This window comes from Podarcis cretensis (assembly GCF_951804945.1).
Source record: "Podarcis cretensis genome assembly, chromosome: 9".
Lineage (NCBI taxonomy): Eukaryota > Metazoa > Chordata > Lepidosauria > Squamata > Lacertidae > Podarcis > Podarcis cretensis.
The window spans coordinates 77,537,719-77,559,701 of NC_137178.1; the positions used below are offsets into that span (position 1 = coordinate 77,537,719).

The 21,983-nt window shown below is 41.5% G+C and overlaps 1 long non-coding RNA gene across 1 annotated transcript in view; it reads right to left on the reverse strand.

The window, feature by feature from the left end:
- LOC307224710 overlaps positions 1 to 21,336 on the reverse strand; it is a 32,857-nt gene extending 11,521 nt beyond the window's left edge. The window contains exon 1 of the long non-coding RNA XR_013842709.1: positions 21,232 to 21,336. This is a non-coding gene — a long non-coding RNA (uncharacterized lncRNA). The remainder of the gene's footprint in view (positions 1 to 21,231) is intronic.
- Positions 21,337 to 21,983: the final 647 nt, after the last annotated feature.

Here is a 21,983-nt window from a genome sequence, read left to right on the forward strand (position 1 = left end):
TCTGAGACTACATGGCCCTTCAAGTCTTTCTTGTGATCCTATACCAGTAATTTGGGAACTTTCAGCACTGTAATGAAGCCATATTTTTCTGCCTGTGTTTTCTGGCTGCTGTATGGGAAAGCACATGAATCTGACTTTTGGAGAGTTTGTAAGTGAACCATTCTAAACTTCCCAAATGTGTGGTCTTTTTCTATGTTAGGGGAAGAGGGGAACTTTGGAAGGAGATTAGAAGGGCATATATTAAAGGTCTACCAGCCTATGTTTCCACACTTCACTTTGCTGCATGTTTTGTGATTTTAAATCTGTTTTTTGCATGCTGTACACAGAATACTGAGCTGCCCTTAATCCTGACACGAAGTTTCACAATTATATAAAATTGTATTAGAAATGTACATAGGGAACAAATGTAGTGTACCTGTGTGCAGTGGAAGAAATGCAATAATTATATTGTTATTGTTATTGTTATTGTTAGTTATTGTTATGGCTCTACACAGCCGCCACCCCCAGTTCAACCCATGTGGGGAAAGGGCTTTGAAGCTGAAATAGAGGAAACAAGAAGGAAACTCTGTTGCTTCGTTCCTTGTGCTAGTCAACCAGCACCATTGGCTTCACCTCTAACTGACTTTCTTTCCACTCTTCCCTTCCAACCTCACTGAAAGGAGCTAGCTCTCACACTCTGAAGCCATTGTGCAGAGTGGTGTGTGATGATAGAATGGCAATAAATAAATCCGTAACCTAATAATTCCCATTTATTTCAACGGAAGAAAGGATTGAGGCATTTGGTGGCTCTGCTTAAGACAACTGGCTTTAAACCTGCTTGTTGTAAAGCCAAGTTTGTGGTAACTCTCAGCAGTTTACCACAAGCAGAAGCTGCCATTTTGCTTGTCACCATCCACTCATCATCTGGCATATTTGAGATGCAAAAAAGAATCCAGTTTTGCTCACATTGAATGATTTAGACAGTGGCTTTTCAATGATCATGGAGCTGAAAATATCCACCAAAAGTAAAGCAGCTTCATTATAATATTTCTGTTATAATTCAACTTCCACCCAAGTACAAGAATGCAATTATGTTCTGGATGTAGCTGCAAAGGCTTTTGGAAGAGTCAAATACTCAGACTATGATATTGGTAGCAAGTATATGGGTCAGAGCAGGTGATAGGCAGAACTGAATGCTTTCAAAATCAAGTAACCTAGACTGAGGGAGTGCAGTAAACCTTAAGAGTTTTGCAGATGGAATTACCAGATTCACAGACCAGAAGGATTCTGGTCCAGAACTTGAACATTTGTCATGGTAAAGTGGGGAATACAGAACTGGTTCGATCCCTGCTGGGCCTTGCAGGAAGCTGCAAGTAGGTTTGTTTCACTCACTTGTTTCATAGAATTATAGAATAATAGAATTGTAGAGTTGGAAGGGACCTCGAGGGTCATCTAGTCCAACCCCCTGTTATGCAGGAATCTCAGCTAAAGCATCCATGATCGATGGCCATCCAACCTCCAGTTCCAAACTCCAAGGAAGGAGAGTCCACAACCTCCTGTGGGAGTCAAACAGCTCATGCCGTCAGAAAGTTCTTCTTGATGTTTAGTATTAATCTCCTTTATTCTTACCTCCCTTGATTCGAACACTAGACTTCTGTTGATGCAGCCTAGAATAGCATTCACTTTTTTTGCTGCTGTATCACACTGTTGACTCACGTGAAGCTTGTGGTCTACTAAGACCCCTAGATCCTTTTCAAGCCAGGTCCCTGGTCCCCCATCTTATATTTGTGCAGCTGGTTCTTCCTGCCAAAGTGAAGAACCTTACAGTTGTCCCTACTGAAGTTCCTTTTGTTAGTTTTAGCCCAGTTCTCCAATACATTAAGGTCATTTTGAATCCCAATTTTGTCTTCTGTTAGCTACCCCTCCCAGTTTGGTGTCATTTGCAAATCTTATTATTTGGAGAAGAGAAGATAGAGCTAAATGATTTGGCTGCCAGACAGGCAAGACAATTATGGTTATTAGAACTGTATTTCTCCTGAAACTCTGAAAAGTCAATTGTCTAACCGAAGGAAATCTATTGCCTCTCTTGTGAAAACGTAGCCTTGGGCTGGTTTTCTCCCCCTTCTATTCCCCCAGGCGTGGTTTAATGACTGTTGTTCGTCATAAGGAGAGAACACCTATCTTGGGAATTTTCCAGTTTAACAAAAGCAATGCCACTTTCTAGGGACTTAGACTGCTGTATTTGATAATGGCAGATAAACTAACTGCACCCGGTCCTTTGAGGAACAAATGTATTCAGAGCTGTTCAAGAGAAACAGAGAAAAAGAGGGAGGGAGGTCTTTAAAACTGTGGCACTTTGGGAAGAAAAGATTTTTTGTTTCAGGCATAAGCATCTAAATTTAATTTTCAGTGCACATGCAACAGGTCTAACACGATTCCTCATTAGCGCTACACAAAAAGGAATACAATTCCTAAGCATTTCATGCCCCAAAGAAATAGCAGGCTGTCACAATTTGTTATTATCATAACCAAAAAACATTAATCATTCTAATGGCTAATCGGCTGGAAGAAAAAGAAATACTAACTGATTACTGGTGTAAAGGAAAATAAATACCACACATACAAGGTCTGATTCCCCCCACAAAAAACTGAATCGCTTTTGTCAGGTATTTAACTTAAACCAGCAAAACAGACCGTCAAGATGGAGCATTTAAATGGATGCCTGCAGCAATGGGCCATCAAAGACCTCTTTATTTGTTAAATATGGATTATTTAAAATAAATTACAGGGCACTTTCACTGAATAAACAGAGCCTCAGTGGCTGTGGCGTGCTGTACATGCTTAATTGAGCCACAGAAATTCAAAATGTCTGTGAGGCTATGTAATCGCCTTTGACTCTGCTGATAGGGCCTGATTCTCTTCAGCAAAAGCCAGGCCATTGAGAGCTGTGAGGCAGCATCGTCTGGAGGAATGCAGGCAGTTTTAATGTGGAATATAGATTTATAATCTCTCAGAAATTACAGGGACGGAGTGTTCCAGGATGAGAATACAAAGCACATTCAGAAGAGAAGGGGCCGGTGGCATATTGCATTTATTTCAGCTCAGTAATTTTAATGTGGGAGGTTTTCAAGCAAAATATGTTGTAGCCTTAAAAAAATTAAAAGTGTATGGATGGGGGAGATGTTGATGATGGGGGTGGGGGAATGAAGGAGCTTTCCCACTGCTTCATTGCAAAAGGAAGTCTGGATGAGCCCTCAAAGGGGGCAGGAAACTTGAACAACTTTTGAACCACTGACCAGAACTTCACCAAAGCAACAAGCCTGAATAAATTATGCCAGTGGTTTTTACCAAGACTGGAAAGAGATATATGATATGCTTTCATAAAAACTGGAAAAAGGGGACCAAAGCGACAATTTTCAGAACTTTTAACTTGTGGTATCTATGACCTTTTCTTATCTGTGGCAGTTTGAAATTTGACACTTTTGTAGGTATATCATGTATGCTAAAGGTCAAGTTATTAGCCCAGCGGATGCTATTTTTAAAAGCTAAAGAAGTTTGAGGCATATATTGATGAAAGCAAATTTTTGCTACTCACCTTAACTACAGGAGTAATCATGTACTCCTATAACAAAGGTGCGCGTGGGGCTGGGCGGGGCGGGGGTGGGGGGCTTTTGCCAAAGTTTCTCTGAAGTTTCTCGAGAGACAGTGTGGTGTAGTGGTTAAGGGCGGTGGACTCGTAATCTGGGGAACCGGGTTTGATTCCCCGCTCCTCCACCTGCAGCTGCTGGGTGACCTTGGGCCAGTCACACTTCTCTGAAGTCTCTCAGCCCCACTATTTGTTGTCGGGGAGGAAGGGAAAAGAGAATGTGAGCTGCTTTGAGACTCCTTAAAGGGAATGAAAGGCGGGATATCAAATCCAAACTCTTCTTCTTCTTCTGAATATATACACTGGGAAGATTTGCCATTTTCTCTTCCATAGGATATATGGGAATCAGTTGGCTCTTCAGCGTTGCTTCTTCTCCCTCACTTGAAAATATAGTTAAAAAATAGTTGCCAACCTGAGGTCCAGATGTCAAGACTAGTCAACAGAAAATGGCTGAGTACTTGTATACAAAATGCATAAGAAAAAGATACTACACAAGAAAGAATATCAGCTCCTGAGGGAAGAGCTTTGGCCCCTGAGGCAATGGTTTGTAAATAAGATGTGGTTCTCTTTACTGATTCTATTTCAGATCTGGCTTATAATGGGTAGACTGGGAGCACATATTTCTTTGAAGTAGATTTACGCACTTGGCTAATTATAATTGCAGGATTAGTCCCTGGTTTACCCTGGCATTAAAATATGACAAGTAAAATGGGTGCATGCAGAACAAATTCTGAATTACTATTTTAACCTTGGACATGTGGTACTCATTTTGACAGGAGCTATGACCTCAAATAATATTACTCCCATTTGTCAATATCTTGGAAAAATGGTTTGACATTGAGAGGCAGCTCCAAGGCTCTTTTAAATAACAGCAATTACTAGAAAGAATGATGTAGCCAAGCACTTTAATAATGGCTGGGTACCTGGGTTTTCTCTTTGGAATTTCAACACTTAACAACTTTCTCTTTAAGTGAGCTAGAAATGTCTGGATTTGAAAAAGTCCTTTCTGCACAATATGACAATGAATTGCCATTCTGTCATTTTGTATACGAAACAGAGGTGTGAATGTCATAAATTGCAATAATTCAACAACATGTTTAAATCAGTAAGTTATTAGTTCACAATAATTCAGCACAGGTAAGAAATTACAAATTAATATGAGGAAAGAATTGCCTTGGATGGATACTAGAGGGGCATGCGCTGGCTGCAAAATTCCGTTCAGATCCCACTTAGCTGCTTCAGAAAACAGCCCACGCCAAAGGCTCTCCAGTTCAGCTCAAGGTCTGAGCCTGTTTCAGAATAATGAAGCTTTGCTCCTCCTCCCACCCCCACTTCATAATGGGAAAAGCAAAACACCTATAACTTCTTTTTTGTTGTAACAGAAGTAGTTAAAATTTGCAGGCACAGTAGCTGCCTCAGAGTAGATAAGGCCTGGCACATTACAGGGGGATTTGCCGGGCACCTTGTTTGCTTGGTTTTGTTTTTAAAGGGAACCACCTATAACATTTCCATTTTTGGCAGAAGTGGATGAACTTTGTAGGGCTGATTTAGCTTCTTGAGTGGAACGGCTAAGGGAGCTGGGCATGTTTAGCCTGGGGAAGAGGAGGTTAAGGGGTGATATGATAGCCATGTTCAAATATATAAAAGGATGTCACATAGAGGAGGGAGAAAGGTTGTTTTCTGCTGCTCCAGAGAAGCGGACACGGAGCAATGGATCCAAACTACAAGAAAAAAGATTCCACCTAAACATTAGGAAGAACTTCCTGACAGTAAGAGCTGTTTGACAGTGGAATTTGCTGCCAAGGAGTGTGGTGGAGTCTCCTTCTTTGGAGGTCTTTAAGCAGAGGCTTAACAACCATATGTCAGGAGTGCTCTGATGGTGTTTCCTGCTTGGCAGGGGGTTGGACTCCATGGCCCTTGTGGTCTCTTCCAACTCTATGATTCTATGATTCTATGAATTCTGCCGAACTACAGAATAGTAACTGCATCCCAGGGAGGTGCCAGTAAAGAAAGATCAGGAAAAGATGGGCAAATGCCTTGAGGCATCAAGGGTAGGATGAAAGGGGTATTCTTTAGACCAGCCTGAGTTACCTGGCTTTGAGGGGGGGGGGGTGAGAGAGAGAGAGATTTAGCTGTGGCACACTGAAACTCCTCATATTCCAAACTGTGTTGTTAGGGACAGTAAAGACTGTTTCTTGAGGATTTCTGCTGTGGCTCCTGTTGTCCAAAAGCTTCTACAATTTATTAACACGTAATTTCTCAAGGCCAAGCATTTACTCTGTAAAAAGAGCAAGAACAATATTTAGGAGTAGGGATGTTGCATTGATGAAAAGAAAGAAGAAAGAAAGAAAGAAAGCAAACTTCATTTCCCAGGCAGACATCCTAAATACAGGTTAACAAAACATAAAACTGCAAGACATGAAATATGATATAATTGGTTGATTTACCTACATCAGGAAACAGAGTCGGACATTAAAATTCTGGGACACAGTTTATGGAAAATAGAGGTTCAAAAGGACACCAGGGGATACAGTGCTATATGGGCGAGGAAGCACGTTAATCCCAGCGAGAGGAGAGACATGGCTATCGAACTGCTACAGGAAAGGCAACTGATCGCACAGGGAAGGAACCTGTGAAACAGTTACAAGATGCTTACTGGCCTCCAGAGGATGATGACAAAAGGAAATCAGAAAACAGATAAGGAAGGCCTGTGGAACTGGTTGGAATACATGATTATAAATTGGGAGACAAGGGAGTATCCATTTACAATGTAACAGAAAAACCATCTGTGAGATTACAGCAGAACATTGTGTGTTCCTAATTTGCAAATTACCCCAAGGCCAGTCTTGTTCCCCACTCCCTCTTAATGGCAAATCATAGAAATACAGTAAGGAGAATTCTGTGGTGAAGGTCTGAGGGTCTACTACACATATGGCTGTGAGCTAAGTCCAAGAGTCTGATTTAGAGGACTGCCCACAGTGGCCAGTCACTAGCCCTGCTACCTGCTGCCACCAGAAGATTCCTGAGCAGTGCATGGAGCACCTCACACACAATTACACTAGAAGCAGGAGAGAAATGGGGCAAGAAGGTTGAGGCCAGAGCCTTGGAGCTGTGGAAGGTTGGTGGTTGGAGGTCACTTTCTGCAACAGAGAGGCAGGATAGAAATATATCCACATATGCATAAAGCAGAAGGCCTGCACAGCTGCTCATGGTGCTTGGTATTCTGGGGAGCTTTGGGCTATGGAGGAAGCCAGGCAAGGACTGCAGCGCAAGGGCCACAAGTATTGCTCTGAGCATACCTACCATTGGCACTGCAGGCTGCAAAGAAAGCTCATTTTGCAGCTTCCATGGCACCCTCCAGTAGCCAGCCAGAAGAGTTATTTTGGATGGTTTAGAGCTCATCATCTTCCCCTGTGGGGGAGATACTTCAGGAGCATTTGAAGACCTGCTGTGACCAACTGGCTACAAGTTTCATGGATAAAGCCTCTCGACTTTGGGATGCTCTTGACCAGGGGTCAGCAAGGTTTACCTTGCCTGGGCCAGATCAGTCATGCGGATATCGCTCCATGGACCGGATAGTGTGCGTGCTTGCGATTTCCGGCTTCTGCGTGTGCGTAGACGTGATTTCTGGGGCCGTGGAAGCGAGTCCCCACGCCTCGCTGCGCCGGTTTAGCACAGCACATGAGCAGGTGGCTTGGCTTGTGGGCCAGTCAAACGACCTCTACGGGACGCTTCCGGCCCATGGGCCTTAGGTTGCTGACCCCTGCTCTTGGCTCTGCACTTTTTGCAGCTCTAGCTGAAGTACTCAGTGCCAGAATCCAGGATTTCTCGTGGGACCAGTTTCAGCTCTGAGCTCCCCAGATGTGTAGAATGATCACATCTATGGACTGGGAAACTTCCCTTGGAATCCCCACTCAGGGCTGATGTACCTGTTATGTTAATAGTGTGATTAGCATTCATAGTATATGTGCGCACACATGCGCACACACACAGTTAAATACCCGTTGCAGGCTGGAGGCAGGGGTTGTCAACAATAATCGCACAACTAGTGATAGGAAAAAGCTCCAGTCACCCCTCCCACATCTTGTGTTTAATTTTTTTTTGAAACTCAATCACACCATTAACATAACACACCATTAGGCTCTCAGTTATGAAACTCTCTGGCTGACCTTGGCTCAGTCGCTGTCTTTACCTAATCTACTTCAGAGGATTGTTGTTGCCGTGAGTTCCTTAGAAGATGGCCAGGACGAAGATCAGAGTGATACACAGATGTTTGAAAGGAGGATCATATGCAAATGTGATACATAACATTATTTTTTAAAGGAAAAATACGTAGAGGAACTCCTGACTCGCTTCCAAGAAACCCTGGGGCTTCTCAGCACACAGTTTGAAAATCACTCCAAGAGCCTCGGCTGGTTTCTCATTTACATTAGCAGTTTTCCTGTTCTGCACCACAACAGCTCCCTGGTCCTTCTTCATTACATTCTCAGAACCATTATCACAGATGTTCCCGTGCCCTTTATACAGCATTATCATTTGAATAACAACAGTAGCATGAGGAATTCTCTAGTCTGTATATGTACAAATGATTGCCTTGTGATCCAAGTCAGCCCTGACTCCAGGTAGCATCCTGCTTGAAGCCCTCAGCAATGCAAATGAGCTGATGTTGGCTGTTTGTCATAGACTGCTCTCCAGTCATTTCCTTAATGACTTGCTAATGTCCCTCTCTATATCCTGAGCCTCACACACTGGAACTTTGCAACCTCACACAGGCCAGCGCAATCGAGACATCAGTTGAAAGCGATATCATGTTCATTTATTAATTTATGCCAGCACTTGTTTCTCTATATATTCCCACTTAAGGTCCAATCTCTAAATCTTCAGGTTATTGACTTTGAGCAATTCAGAATTTATCAGCAGAATATATTGGCAGAAATGAAAATTATTCCCCTTACAATAAAAATTAGCCTGAGCTTTGCATTTTGACTTCCAAAAGATAACATGACTTAGTGGTCAGGATTTTGCTCACGTACTCTTCCTATTATGCATTCTGACTATTCAATATTATGTTTACACTCACTCTCTCACACACAAAGAAAACCCCAAGGCTTTGTTCAACATTGTGTGATTATTTCATATATAGAATATTTAAAAACCTTTCTTGGATGTTAATACTTCAACAAGTTTTCTTTAACACCTATCAATTTCAGTGGGAGAAATTTCAGAATGCACTTCATTTTCTCAGTAAACATTGGACTTAGGCTTTGTTGATTTGTTCTAAATACGGTATTATTTGTGAAATAATATAATATAATAATATTTGCTGTTGTGTATTAAAATATTGGATATTGCAGTGAATCTTCTTACATCTTTTCCAGCTCTCTTAACAGTAGGTGTGATGGCTAAGCTGTGACTCAAACCTAACATATGGAATTGTGTCTTGAAAGTGCTTGCCAGCTTTCAGTCTCTTTTTCCAAACTTCAAGACAGACATTGCATTTCAATGTATGTTAATTTTTCTCCCCAGTTTTGAAAGGAGGTGTGAGGATCAAACTTGTATCTGCACTGAAATGTAAGATTGTGCTCCAAGTATGTGTACCAAGTTGTATTATTATAGGTAGCTGCTCAGGAGAATTATCGTATTTTTCCATGTATAAGACACCCCCTGGTATAAGATGCCCCCTATTTTGGGGGACTCCAAATTAAGAAAACACTACCCATGTATAAGACGAATCCCATATTTTATTTTTATTTTTTTATAATGATTTTTATTAATTTTCCACACATAAAATAAAGAACAATGTAACACAGTATAACTTCATAATCATCGGTTCATAACCTTTTTTCTCTGACTTCCCCATACCTCCCTATCCCTGCATCCTTGTTTAAAATTCTTTAGCAACCCTTAAGTCCATTGTCTTAGTTCTTTTTCATAAATATTTCTTAAGTTTTTTTTTTTGTTTACTGCTGCAATTCTTTACTTCTTACCCCCTGACATCTTAACATTCCTCAATTTTACAGTTATTTTTAAGATATATCTTGAAATTCTTCCAGTCCTCTTCCACTGTCTCTTTCCCCTGGTCCCGGATTCTGCCCGTCATCTCAGCCAGTCCCATAAAGTCAATCACCTTTGTTTGCCATTCTTCCAGAGTAGGTAGTTCTTGCGTCTTCCAATACTTTGCCAGTAGAATTCTTGCTGCTGTAGTGGCATACATAAAGAATGTCCTATCCTTCCTTAACACCACTTGGCCCACCATACCCAAGAGAAAAGCCTCTGGTTTCTTAGGAAAAGTCCACTTAAGGACCTTCTTAATTTCATTATAGATCATTTCCCAGAAAGCTTTAACCTTTGGGCAGGTCCACCAAAGGTGGTAGAAAGTGCCTTCAGTCTCATTACATTTCCAACACTTATTATTAGGCAAATGATAAATTTTTGCAAGCTTGACTGGGGTCATGTACCACCGGTAGATCATTTTCATAATATTTTCTTTTAAAGCATTACATGCAGTAAATTTGATACCGGTGGTCCATAACTGTTCCCAGTCAGCAAACATAATATCATGACCTATGTCTTGTGCCCATTTAATCATAGCTGATTTCACCGTTTCATCCTGTGTATTCCATTTTAACAGCAAGTTATACATTCTTGATAAATTCTTAGTATTGGGTTCCAGCAATTCTGTTTCTAATTTTGACTTCTCTTTCTGAAATCCTATTTTCCTGTCCTGTTTAAACGTCTCATTTATCTGGTAGTAATGCAACCAATCTCGAACCTTAGGTTTTAGTTTCTCATAACTCTGAAGTTTCACCCTTTCACCATCGTATTCTATAATCTCATGATATTTTGGCCATTTAGAATCCATATTAAGCTTTTTTACTTCCCTAGCTTCCATTGGTGACACCCACCTAGGGGTTTTGCTTTCCAACAGATCTTTGTATCTAATCCAAACATTATACAATGCTTTCCTTACAATATGGTTTTTAAAACTTTTGTACACCTTTACCTTGTCGTACCATAAATATGCATGCCAACCAAAGCTATTGTCATACCCTTCCAGATCCAAAATGTCAGTATTCTCAAGAAGTAGCCAGTGTTTCAACCAGCAGAAAGCTGCTGATTCATAGTAGAGTCTTAAGTCCGGCAGGGCAAACCCCCCTCTATCCTTTGCATCAGTTAAAATCTTAAATTTAATTCTGGGCTTTTTGCCCTGCCAGACAAATTTTGATATATCTTTCTGCCACTTCTTGAAACAATCCATCTTGTCCACAATCTGCAACGTCTGGAATAAAAACAGCATTCTAGGCAATACATTCATCTTAATAGTAGCGATTCGGCCTAACAAGGAAAGTTTCAGCCTTGACCAAATTTCCAGATCCTTTTTAACTTCTGACCAACATTTTTCATAATTATCCTTAAATAAATTCACATTCTTAGATGTTAAGTTTACCCCTAGGTATTTTACCCTTTTTGTTATTTCCAAGCCTGTTTCATTCTGAAAACTCTCTCTTTCTTCCATTGTTAAATTTTTTTCCAACACTTTCGTTTTTTGTCTGTTCAATTTAAAACCTGCTACTCGACCAAATATTTCAATTAGTTCTAAAACTCTTTTAGTACTAGTGTCTGGCTGTTGCAAGGTCAATACTAGATCATCTGCAAATGCTCTTAATTTATAATGTCTAACTCCGACCTGAACTCCTTTAACCAACTGGTCCTTTCTGATCATGTTTAACAAAACCTCCAGGACTGATATAAAAAGTAAAGGGGATATTGGGCAACCTTGTCGTGTACCTTTTTCTATAGGTATTTCTTCTGTTACCACGTTATTTACAATTAATTTGGCTTTTTGTTGAGAATATATTGCACCTATACCGTTTTCAAAACCTTGACCTACCCCCATCCCTTGGAGATTCTTTTTCATAAAAGTCCAACAAATGTTGTCAAAGGCTTTCTCCGCATCCACAAAAATCAAAACTGCTTTCCTATTAATGTCAACGTCCAGCAGCTCCAAAATGTCTATAATGTTCCTCACATTGTCTGACATATGTCTACCTGGGAGAAAGCCTGTTTGGTCCTTATGAATCTCTTCTACCAACACTCTTTTCAATCTTTTTGCCAAAATGTCTGCAAAAATTTTGTAATCCACATTGAGTAAAGATATAGGGCGGTAGTTTTTAACTTGGTTCTTCTCAGTCTCTGTTTTCGGTATAAGTGAGATGAAAGCCTCTTTCCACGATTCAGGTGCCTTTTTCCCCTTCAAAATTTCATTGCAAACTTCCTTCAATGGTTGTATCAGCCATTCTTTCAGCATTTTGTAATATTTGGCCGTCAGGCCATCTGGTCCTGGTGATTTTCCCAGTTTCATATTTTGAATGGTACCCTCTATTTCTTGTTCTGTTATTTCCTCGTTTAAGATCCTTTTACTTTGTTCTGAGATTTTTGGTAAACCGTATTTTCTGATGAATTCTTCTATTTCTTGCTCGTTGGTTGGCCCTTGTGCATACAATTTCTTAAAAAAGCTTTGAAAACAATTGTTGATCTCGTTGGGTTTGTGGATGATCTTTCCATCCATTTCTAAACTTGTTACCGTATTCATTTTCTGCCTTTTTTTCAATTGCCATGACAGAAGTTTCCCACATTTATCCGCTGATTCAAAAGTTTTTTGTCTCATTTGCTTTATCTTCCATTCTATTTGTTGGTTCATGAGTTCCATATATTGCATCTGATGGAACTTTATTTCTCTCAAAATCTCATGAGACTTTGGTTTGGACCTCAACTTCTTCTCTCCTTCTTTTATTTTTTCTAAAATTTTTTCCTTCTTTTCATTTTGTTGCTTCCTCTTAATAGAATTTTGTTGAATTAGGAAACCTCGCATCACGGCTTTGCTTGCGTCCCAAATTATTCTTTTTTCCACATCTGTTTTCCTGTTGATCTCAAAATAATCTTTTAATGTTTTAAGGGCCTTCTTGTGGATCTCTTCGTCCTTAAATAGGGTGTCATTCATTCTCCATCTAAAGGAACCAGTAGTTGTTAGTTTCATCTCCATCTTAACCGCGTTGTGGTCGGAGCAGGTTTTTGGGCAGATTTCTACTTTTTTTGTTCTTGACGCCAGACTGCTAGAAATCCAAATTTGGTCTATTCTTGTCCATGTCATTTTTGCTTCTGAGAAGAAAGTTCCCTCTCTTTCTAAAGGATTCTTTGTTCTCCAAATGTCAATCAAGTCCATTGTTTCAGTCATTTCAAAAAAGATCCTTGGTAGTCTCCCTTCTTTCGAGATCACTTGTCTCTGTGCTTTATCCATGTTTGTTGAGACAACTCCATTCATATCTCCCATCATTAGGATTTTATAATCTAAAAAGTCAACTAATGTCTCATGCAACTTCCTAAAGAATTCAGCCTTCCCTTCATTTGGGGCATAAACTCCCACAATTAATATCTTTTCTCCTTGAATTTGTATTTCAATTGCCAGGTATCTTCCTTGTTCATCTTTAAATATCAATTTTGGAGCCAACTTTTCCTTTGCATAGATCACCACACCTCTTTTCTTTACTTTATCTGATGAGATGAATTCTTGACCGAGTCTCTTATTTATTAATAATTTCCTGTGTATCCTGGCAATATGGGTTTCTTGCAAACATATTATGTCTAATTGTTCTTTCTTCAAAATGTGAAAAACCTGTCTTCTTTTCCGAGGAAGGTTCAAACCATTACAGTTCCAACTAAGGAGTTGCAGAGACATTTTGTATTTAGGTAGCTGTTCCTCCAACTGCTCCAAGCTTCTGCTCTTCCTCCGATGGTGGTAATGAAAGTCCAAATGACAAATTTGCTATATCGGGTGGTTCCCTCTCCTCCACGGTTCCTTTCTGCAAATCCTCCAGATACTTCTCTAGAAATAGTTCTTTGTCCTGAATTGTTTTTATTTTAATCTTCCTTCCATTGAAGTTAAAGGACAATCCTTGTGGAAATTCCCATCTGAATGGTATAGTATTTTTCTTCAGCAGGTCTACTAAACTCTTGTAATATGTTCTCACCTCTAAAATGTATTTAGGAATGTCCTTAAAAATCTGTATCTGACAATTTTGGATCACCAGTGCCTTTTGGTAATGCAAATTCAATATTCTATCTCTTTCTTCTTTTGATCTCAATGTAATTAGGCAGTCCCTTGGTTTTTTGTCCTGCCTTCTACCCAGTCGAAAGGCTGATATTATCTCAAGTTCCTCATCTTCCTCCCATTCCTCCCGCCAAAAAGTTATGATGTTCTCTGTGAGAAATTTCACAAGGTTGTCCCCTTCCACTTCAGGCACCAATCTAAATTTTAAATTCTTCTCTTTACGTTGAAGTTCCAGTAAGGAGAGGGCTGCATCATGCTCATTCACTTTTTTAATAATAGGCCCAAATTTTTCCCTTGTCTCTTCAGCTGTTATTTTTGCACTTTCTGCAATCTTTCGTGTTTCTGAATTTTCCTGAATTAATCTATTTATAGAATCTGTGTTCGATGCGACACTAGCCGTATTCACATCCAACCTTGTTGTCAACTCTGTTAATTTTTTAGAATTCTCTGTCGAAAGTTTTGTCAATGCTTCCAGGGATTGATTTATTTTAAGTAGAGCCTGAGTCATAGGATCCATAGAAGCTGGTGTTTTTTCCTGCACAGCTGCAGTTCCTGATATAGAGGCCCTTTTCTTGTGAGATTGTTTTGCCTTCTGCCTTGTTACTATCTCTTCTGTAGGGGCACTCATATCCTCAAGGTCGTTTTCACAGAGTTGATTCCCAAGTGGAAAATCCCACTGTTACTTTTTCAAGTGCAACAGTTTCAGATAGAGCCCTCTAGAGGGAGCATTCAATTGTATCCAAATGGCAAAGATGGAAAAAAACAAAGAAGCAAGGGAGTATAACAGTAGCCAAAAGTTTCCAATGTCCAAATTATAAAGTCTCTATTTTTCTATGTGGCCAAAATGCAACAAAGTACATCTAAGGTCCGATAACTTTTTTGCAAACAAGTCCCCGCTTCTCAAAGTTTGACAGTCCACGTCCCAGGTGTCTTGTTTGGGCAGCCCGACCCCAGGGGATTTGGCAATGGAAGGTCTTAATTTCCATTAATTTTCCAGCAGATTAACAACATTCCAATCCCTTCCCCCCTTCTCCTGCCAGTCTGGGGGGAGATTTTAAGTCCGATGTCAGTTTGACAGCTTAAAAAAATTAGAAAGGTTCCCTTTAAGTGCAGCTTGATTTTCGTTGCTTTATTCCTTCTGCAGTTCCGGGGAGGCAGACTTCCTTAATTTTTGCCTTTCCCGTTTTCAGCCAAATTTATTTTTTAAAAGTCCCGTTGCTTTTCCAATCTTACTCACGGGTGTTGTGGTCAAATTCCAATTGCAGGAAGGAATCGGCGCTCTCCGCTCATGGCGACGCGGCTTCACTCCGCTAGCTGGGTGACGACTCTCAGCACCGCGCTTACCCCGATGCCGCTCAGAAGCCTTTAAAAAGGCTCCCTCACAGTACCGGGGGGCGCAAAGGGTGCCCACCGAATCTCCTTTGTTCACAGGCTCCGCGCCTGTGATTTTAGGGGTCCCCCGCTTGCCGTAGCGGGTGAGACCCGAACTAACGGAGCAGTCCTGCCTCGGAGCTCGAGGCTCGGACCGCCATTAAGCGCTGGCGCCGACCGGAAGTCCGAATCCCATATTTTAAACCTAATTTTTTTGGTAAAAAACCCCGTCTTATACATGGAAAAATATGGTAAATAAAATAAAACATGGAATGTCCAAAAGACTAGTTAAACCAAAGTCCTCGTGTCACTTGACCAATCAATTTTTCAGCCAAAAATGATATATTTAACAATCTTAAAAAGTTATATTTGATCCATAATGATAGATATTGGATATAATTCTCCTTATTTAAATTAACTGATGTGTAAGTACACCACTGAAATCTAGATGCCGGGCACATTCACTTCAATAGGGACTGTGTAAAAGAACTTCTGGTAAATTGTTCCCATTTGATTGCCTGACAAAATTCAATGGACAGCACTGCAGAAGCATCAACAGATACCTATAGCTTTGATGGCAGGATGTCAAACTTTCCTTCACAACCTGTATAATTTTGCCCAGGTTTTGCTTTCTCATATGGTGAAAAAGCCAGCTCAGCAGCTTCCTTGTATTCCAGATAATTTTTCACTCTTCACAAAGGAAGCAACATGCATGGTGTGTCTAATACATTTTACCACTTGTCAAGTGCTCCTGAACTTTGAGTTGCCTCAAAATGACAACATAAGAAGATACTTTCAAGCTGAGTAAGTTTTCTCTTCCTGCATGCATTCATTTATTTTGCACTCATTTCAAAGTGGCTTTGCAGCACTTCATAGACTGCAGACAGGGAAAAACTAATATTGCTCTTAGAAGCTCTGGTCATGTCAAAGGTGAGAATAATTGTACCTGACAGACAGGAAAGCAGTAATTGGAAGGAGGCTTGATTTGAATAGCAGCTTAATTTTTATTTTCTTTACTCTACAAATTACATGTGCTATAAGGTTCATCTCCTTGATTTTTCCACAAAGCACCATCTGTGTGCCTCATAATTTATCTATTTATTTAATAAATTTATATACCGCCTCTTAAAAAGAATTTTTTCAGAAGAATGTTGTCCCATGCAACAATGTATGGGACAAATGCATAGATTTTTATCTATTATTTAATAAATTTATGAACTGCTTTTCCAGAGAAAATGTCCCAAAGCAAATAGAAACAATACAAAACCTATTAGAAACTTTTAAAGGGGCCAAAATAAATATAATACTAATATATCAAATCACATAGTTTTGAAAACCGAAACAATAATTCGGACTCAAATATAGCAAGCTGCCAGTATGTAAGTGTGGCACTGGCAAACAAAAATTCTTCTCCCTGGTGGCTGTTAGCTCTCAAACATGGACAAAGAAGAAAGACCTCAGAAGTAAATCTCACAGGTGAGCCATCTGCTATAGGTGAAGGTGAAGCTAACTCTGCCCCAAACTGTTTAGGGCTTTAAAGATCAACGCCATCACTTTAAACTGGTCCCAAGTATACTCTGGCTGCCAAGGCAAGTGGTACTACCAGGGCCGGATTTAGGTTTGATGAGGCCCCAAGATACTGAAAGTAATGGGGCCCTTTATATGTCCACCTGTCCTTTGTCAACAACAAATTGTCACTGGGTTTTTTTGTATTGAATATATGCTATATGTTAATTTATGGACCTAATAGGTATCTAAAGCCATTGGCACATGTTGTCATGCAGCCAGTCCATGCAGAATGGAGGCACCCTATATATAGAAATGAGCAAACCAGTGATATTTGAGGGAGCAGGCGGGGCCCACGACTTACATCAAAGGAGCCTACACAACACAAAACACTGTTGCTGTATGTAGGTTTCATTTTATTTGTTTTTTATCTTATATTTTGGAAATGTACATCCAGGTTTTTTCCCTTTAAATTTTTTTGGGAGCCCCCAAGAGAGTGGGGCCCTAAGCTATAGATTGCTTAGCTTAAACATAAATCCGGCACTGGTACTACACAGGTGTCACATTTTCTTATCTCTCCCCCCCCCCTCCATACCTGAGCAGCCACAGTTTGCTTGTGTTGAAGCTTCAAGCTTATCTTTAAAGGCAGCATTCTGACAAGGCGGCATCAGAAAATGAGGTGAACTGGCAGGGCTGCTTTTTGCAGTGAATGACATGTGTTTAGTTTAGTTTAGTGTAACATCTCCCTTGGCCTTGAGAGTCAGTTGCAGAACAACGACAGCTGCAAATGCAAGACACCAATATTGCCTCCACATGCTTCAGTAGCAAAACTTCTCAGGAAAAATCATTTGTTTTTCATTAGTCACCACAACACTTTGTATAAAAACCTGCACAAGATCCGCAAGCAGCACTTTAGAAATGTTAGTCTTTCTTTAGACAAAGTTCACCAGTAATTAACAGAGTACTTGTTTATGATCTTCTATAAAGATTATGTTTCTCTATGCCTTTGAAAATATAGACCTTTTAATTTCATTTTTATTTTTCTGAAAACACTAAAAATGTGAGTCACTAGCTTTTTGGATTCCCAAAGCAGGATATTTCCTAATCTGGGGCAGGGGGGAAGAGAAATAAGGAAAGAAAAAGGAAAACAACCAAAATATTATTCTGTATTTTTGTTGCCAATCCTGTAAAAAGGATTTGTTTTTATATATGGCTCCATGAGCCTGTGCTGTAAAAGCTATATATAATTTTGTCCTGGTTTTGAGTCATTTGGATACCATTTCCCAGGAAATGTAAACTCACATTTTCTTGTGTAAAAGTGTGCACTTTAAGGAATCTCTGAAACCCGCCCTTTTCATATGCAAGGCAGCTAATCTGAACAGGAGAAGCCTAGAATGTTAGTCAGGAGATTTACAAGCTAAGAAGTAAGTTCTGTTTTTTGTGTGCAAAAAAACTGCACGTGTGAAGAAAGAGCTCAGCAAAACCATGTCTGATATCCCATTAGTTATGAATTTTTAAATAAATTCTGCTTGGGATTGTAGTTGTGACTTTTACTTTTCTTATGCAGCTATTCTCTAGGTCTATGCTTTTTACCTGTGTTCCATGGAATCAGTGTGTCCTTTGGTAGGGATTCTCCAATTTAAAAACAAAACCAGTCATGATGACTTCCCTGAAAAGCACCTCTGCCCTCGCTACTAGACTGGGGGTTATTTTGGCCAGCACTATTTTGCTAATATCCCTGTCAGGCACCACCAGCCCCTTGCTAGTCTCGTTCTGCTTCTGGGCACTAACTTTGACAGTGGAATTTGCTGCCCAGGAGTGTGGTGGAGTCTCCTTCTTTGGAGGTCTTTAAGCAGAGGCTTGACAACCACATGTCAGGAGTGCTCTGATGGTGTTTCCTGCTTGGCAGGGGGTTGGACTCGATGGCCCTTGTGGTCTCTTCCAACTCTATGATTTGACGGAAGCCTGCCATCATAGATGGTGCTTAGCATAGCATAGAAAGAAGACACAATGAGGCAGCGAGTATTTTCATAATGATGGAGGGCAGCTCCTTCGAACCTCTCTCCTCCGGTAACTTTTTATTCTCCTTTGTCCTCCCAGCCGCATGGCCGTTTTCCAAAGACTCCTGTTACCTCATCTGGTCAAGGTTTTTATTGCACCCTTCACCATACAGTGGTGCTCCGCAAGACGAATGCCTCGCTAAACGAAAAACCCGCAAGACGAAAGGGTTTTCCGATTTTTTAGCGGCTTCGCAAGACGAATTTCCCTATGGGCTTGCTTCGCAAGACGAAAGCCCATAGGGAAATCTCCGGGGACAGCGGGGAAGCGCAGCGCACCTTCTCCTCTGTTCCCGGACCTGTCCTAAGGCTTGCGGTGGGAGGTCCGGGAACAGAGGACAAGGCGCGAAGGGCTTCTCCTCTGTTCCCGGGGATTGCGGTGCGAGGAGGGTTTTTCCTCCCCACCGCCAACATTCAGAAGGCTGTTCTGAAGGCTGGCAGTGGGAAGATAAGCCCTTCTCCCCCGCCAGCCTTCAGAAGAGTTCCCGCCTAGGCTGCGGATAGCAGCCTGCTGCCCCGCGCGAGGGGCGCTCTTAAGCAGAGCGCCCCTCGCGCGGGGCAGACATTCGCCGCTTGGGGAGCCCTGCAGGGGAAGTCCTTCCGGGCTCCCCAAGCTGCGAATGTCTGCCCCACGCGAGGAGCGCTCTGCTTAAGAGCGCCCCTCGCGCGGGGCAGCAGGCTGCTATCCGCAGCTTGGAGAGCCCTCTGGACCTCTTCTGAAGGCGGGCGGGGGGCAAAAGTCTTTGTCCCCCCTGCCTGCCTTCCCGGGGGCTTTTAAATCGCCCCGGGACAGCGGAGAATTCATCTGCTGTCCCGGGGCGATTTTAAAATGCTGGCGGGCGGCAGCGCTGCCGCCCGCCAGCATTTTAAGATCGCCCCGGACAGCGGAGAAGTCTCCGCTGTCCCGGGAAGGCAGGCGGGGGGGAAGCAAAGACTTTCGCCCCCCCGCCGGCCTTCAGAAGAGGTCGGGGGACAGACTGTCCCCGGACCTGGTCTGAAGGCGGTTTCCATAGGAACGCATTGATTGATTTTCAATGCATTCCTATGGGAAACCGTGCTTCGCAAGACGAAAAACTCGTAAGAAGAAAAGACTTGCGGAAGGAATTAATTTCGTCTTGCGAGGCACCACTGTATAAGGTAATCATTGCCCAGAGGAATGTCAGGGGGCACCCTGCAGTATTTACAAGCCTCTGCCTTGGCTTTATGACTCCCACAATGATTCTATGATTCTATGGCAAATCCACCACAACTGCAAGCTGCAGGTGGGAGGGAGAGGATGATTTAGTGCAATAATTGTTAATAAGAATTTGTATGACAATCATTTGATGGTAGGATGATGCAGCAATTTTCAGGGTTAGCAAGGGCCCGCCTAATAAATAATAGGTTTGCTAGCATTGAATTAAATATACTGCCCCCACTCCCAAAGGGATAAGCTGGAGACCGGGTGGAGCCAGTATTATGGGTCAGGGTTGGAGTCAAGAGAGCACATTGAAGAACTGGGGCAGAGCCTAATAGGGATAGTTCAAACTGTAGGTGGTGGGAAATATATCTGACCCAAGCGTGGGTAATTAACAAAAGAATTGTGTTAAGTTGTGGGTTGACATAGCAGACGACACAGCGATTTCTCCAAGTAGCTCTTTATTTTGTAAGCTGGAATAGAACTAACTGCAAACAGCTCAGCCGGCCTGCTTTTATAGGCAGCTGGCTGTCAACATTGTAGCAACAACAGCCCAGCGTTTCCCGCCTAAAATAACTGACGTGGACCTGAGTGAAAACTATCTACAGACCTGAGTGAAAACTATATACAGTATCCCCCTGCTGGCCCAGGGTGAAACTTCACTACATAACAAATTGGGTGGGCACCTAGATTCAAAACATGGGGCTCTGCACACTCTCCAGTGGGAGAGAGCCCCCAGCAGAGTTAAAAACATTCTCAGAATAGAGCAGAAGGAAGGCATGGAATATAGGGTGTTAAACTCTTATACCGTTTACCATCTTTAAAGCTCTTTCTCTTTCTCCCCCCCCCTTCTTGCAATGAACAGACCACATGTGTTATTCCATCCAGCAGCAAGAAGAGCACAGGTAGATTACTTCTGGGTGCAGAATACAGCATATAGTTTTAAACATGTGGTCTGAACTTGATCCAAGTTCATCCTGGTGGATTACATGGCAAGGAAAGGAAACGGAAGAAGCTTCACTTCCTCCCTCATGTAGGAGAGGGGAGTGACCCACCTGAGTCAAGGAATAGACCTCTCTGGTCTTAACCCCTTCACGCACTAACTAGAGCTCATGCATAGTTATGTTTTACTTCAATTTTTCACACAAACGTTACCCAAGCACAACTTCAGTGAAGAATTTTGATGGGTTTATCTTGTCTCATTATGAAGCAAATACTAGGATTCCTATTTGTTTGTTCTGTTAGACTGGGGGTGCTACCAGATATGTGCTTATTGTGGAATGGGTACTTCTTATGCCTACAAGTTCTTTGCAGCAACATCAAAACAAAGTTGTTGTCGTCAAAATGCCAGCCTATAGTACCCTCCCCCCATTTAATTTATATTTACCTTTTCTGGGGGAAATCTGATAAGTCAAAAAGCCTCATTTGTGCTATGTCAGTGACTGGCTTTCCGCATTTGGAAGCAAACTGGCTTTGCAGACTCTGAAACTGGTTACCTACCAAGAAGAAGTTCCACCAATCAGACTGGGTGAATGGCCTGCCTAAATCTCTGATAAGAAACATGATAGGACTGGACTCTACACTGGTGTTAATCCTGTTAGGAGATGTTGCTAAACTAAATTAGATACCAAAATGCCATTTCAAATGCATACTGCAGTTATTGCCAGAGCAGCAAATGTTTTCAGAGCATTGGCTAATCCTGAGCAGATTTTTAAATGCCAGACGGTCAGTAGGTAACACCCACAATTGGGCAGGCTCAGCCTTGTTCCTTTGGAGCCTGCCAATGACGGCTAGTGGGACGGAAGGAGTATAAATAATGATCTTTACTTTGCTTTTCACTCTAACCGCAGAATGTGTTTGAGTGCTTTGTCCAATCCAGTTTTAAATCACTCCCTGAGATAGGGCTTCAACCAGAGAAACAAACCCTGTGGGTGGCTTTTCCACAGCCTAATAGATCTCACCACTAGGACATATTTTCTTCTTGCTGTTCATCTATTCACCTCATTGCACCCCAATGTCCCCTTCTGACACTAATTGCCATTTCTCTCTCCCTCTTTTAGGCATGCACCTTTTTTTCCAAGTGTGTAAATGTGACAATGTGTGTTTCCTGGCATGTTGATCATATAGATACTTTTGTCA